The sequence below is a fragment of the Arachis ipaensis genome, chromosome B1 (assembly GCF_059453495.1).
Source record: "Arachis ipaensis isolate K30076 ecotype BB chromosome B1, ASM5945349v1, whole genome shotgun sequence".
In the NCBI taxonomy this organism is placed as follows: domain Eukaryota; kingdom Viridiplantae; phylum Streptophyta; class Magnoliopsida; order Fabales; family Fabaceae; genus Arachis; species Arachis ipaensis.
Genome location: NC_142436.1, coordinates 137,886,509 through 137,889,363, shown reverse-complemented (window position 1 = coordinate 137,889,363; position 2,855 = coordinate 137,886,509). Strand labels below are relative to the sequence as shown.

General features: G+C 38.7%; 1 pseudogene; it reads right to left on the bottom strand.

Moving 5' to 3' along the window:
• Nucleotides 1–1,235: 1,235 nt before the first annotated feature.
• LOC148578555 (uncharacterized) lies at nucleotides 1,236–2,855 on the bottom strand (annotated as a pseudogene).

Genomic DNA, 2,855 nt, shown 5'->3' with positions numbered 1-2,855 from the left:
AATATCTTTCCCTTTTTTCTCATAAAACTCGAAAATTTGAGTTGACTTTTTCAAAAAATTTTAAATTTAATTGTTTCTTATGAGTCAAATCAAATTTTCAATTTAAAAATTCTATCTTTTTCAAATCTTTTTCAAAAATCAAATCTTTTTCATTTTTTTTCTTTCATATTTTCAAAAATTTTAAACTTTGATTTTCAAAATCTTTTTCTTATTTCCATTTCATATTTTCGAAATTAATGCTAACAATCAATGTGATTGATTCAAAAATTTTTAAGTTTGTTACTTGCCTATTAAGAAAGGTTCAATCTTTAAATTTTAAAATAATATCTTTTTGTTTCTTGTTAGTCAAGTAATCAACTTTAATTTTCAAAAATCAAATCTTTTTAATTTCTCTTTTTTAATCTTTTTCAAAATAAGTTTTAATCACATCTTTTTCAAAATCAATTTCAAAATCTTTTCTAACTTCTTATCTTTTCAAAAATTGATTTTCAAATCTTTTTCAATTAACTACTTGACTTTTTGTTTGATTTTAAAAGTTTACTATTCCAATCATATTTTTTCAAAACTACCTAACTAATTCTCTCTCTAATTTTCGAAAATCACCTTCCTCTTTTTCAAAATTCCTTTTTAATTAACTAATTGTTTTAAATTTTAATTTAATTTAATTTAATTTTTTTAATTTTCGAATTCTAACCTTAATTTTAAATTAAAAACAAAAATATTTTTATTTTATTTTATTTAATTTTCGATATGATGGAGGGATCAATGCCTGGCATATCAGCCGGGGTCCAGGCGAACAGGTCGGCATTTTGCTATAAGAATGCTCGGAATGAGGATTTTTCTTCTGAGGATAATGTTGATCCGACGTATGTGAATTTGTCCATGCTTTCTGTGAGATAGATTTTATGCAGGTCTTCTGTTGGGGTTGGCCGTTCCAGTGTTCCTGCTCTGGGATCAAGGTCGGCCAGCATTTGTTGGTCGTTCATGTTGCCGATGTTGTGAACATGGGTTTTTGTGTTTCAGTTAGTTCTTTTAAGACTATTGTTGTAGCATTCCCTCGCTTTTCGGGCATCACTGTGAATGGTTGCAATTGTGTTATCTTGCAAAGGGAACTTAACACAAAGATGAATTGTAGATACTATAGCGCCGAATTTATTTAAGAAAGGTCGGCCAAGTATTAAATTGTAAGGACTGAAGCAATCAACAACTAAGTATTGAATGTCTAAAGTTTTTGACTAGGGAAACTCACCGAGTGTGGTTTGTAACCACACAGAGCCGATGACCGGGACTTGCTTACCTGAGAAACCTACCAGGTCTCCAGTAGAAGGTTGGAGGATGTTGCTGCTTAATTTCATCTTCTGGAACGTGGAGTGAAATAGGACATCGGCACTACTCCCAGGGTCCAGCAACACCTTTTTTACTAGGAGATCTCCGAGTTGCAGGTAGATTACGACCGGGTCATCGAGATTTGCTGTACTGTTGTTATGATCGGCTGTCTGGAATGTTATCTGTGGGGAGTTTGGTAGTGTCTGCTGTTGAATTTGATCGGTATTGATGGAAAGCATAGCTAGGTAAGATCTCTTTCTTGCCGAGCTTGTGGCTCCTCCACCTGCAAAATCTCCGAAAATAAAGTTAATTACACGTGTTGGTTTTTCGTGATAGGTGTTGTTTTGGTCTCCAGAGGGGGGTGTTCGCCGCTGTATGTGGCCGTCGATGTATTTATCCAGGTGACCTTGCTGAGCTAGTCGCTCCAGTAGGTCTTTGGCGATGACACAGTCGTCGGTAGTGTGTCCGTGCTTCTGGTGGAAAGAGCAGTATTTTGATCGGTCCGCGCCTTTTGAATCTGGGTAACTGCCGGCTTTTCTTGGTGGCTTGATTAATTTTGAATTCAAGATTTCCTTGATGATATCGTCGCGTTTAGTGTTGAATTGAGTGTAGGACTCATATCGCGAAGTCGGTTTGAAATTCTTCTTTTTGTCTCGAGTTCTATCGTCGTCTCTGTAATGAGGCTTTTCTGTTTGCTGAGCTTGCCGGAGTTCCTCGATGTCGATATGACCTTTCGCCTTTTCGCGGAACGCGGCCATAGTCTTAGGTTTGGCCACAGCAATGGTTTCCTGGAACTTTCCTGGTCGCAATCCGCTTTTTATGGCGTGTAGCCCCACCTCGGGGTGGAGGTCGGGTATACTTAGGGCTATCTTTGTGAAGCGCGTCATGTAGTCCTTGAGGCTTTCGTGCTGACCTTGCTTGATTGTGTTCAGATAATCGGAATCATGTAAGTAGATGGCCAATCCAGCAAAGTGCTCCTCAAAGGGATTTGATATGTCTCGAAATCGAGAAATAGAATCTGCAGGCAAAGAACAAAACCAATCAAGTGCAGGACCGTCTAAGTAAGATGGAAAACAACGACATAAAACTTTATCAGATGCACCGTTTACTATTATTATGGAGGTGAACTTCTTGATGTATTTATTCGGATCACCTAACCCATCATAGGGAGTTAGGGTGGTCGGCAGAATAAACCTCCGGGGTAGCACGAAGTTCATCACTTCGGCCGTGAATGGTCCAGGGGAGCTTTCCTGATCGTCATTCTCGTTGTCTTGCCGAGCTTCCTCATTATACTCGGGTTGCTCCTCCTCCTGCCGAGCAGTGTCTGAGACGTGTGTTGGCCCTGACTACTGCTCTGCATCTTCTGTTCGTTCTTGCCGATCATTGTTATTTTCAATTCGGGTGTTATTCAAGTTGGCGATTTGCTGTGCCATTCTTTGGTTCTCCTCGGTCATGCGCTGGTTGGCTTGTTGTAACTTGGTCACCATCTGAAGGAGTTCAGATGGTGTGGGTGGAAGTCGTTCAGCCAT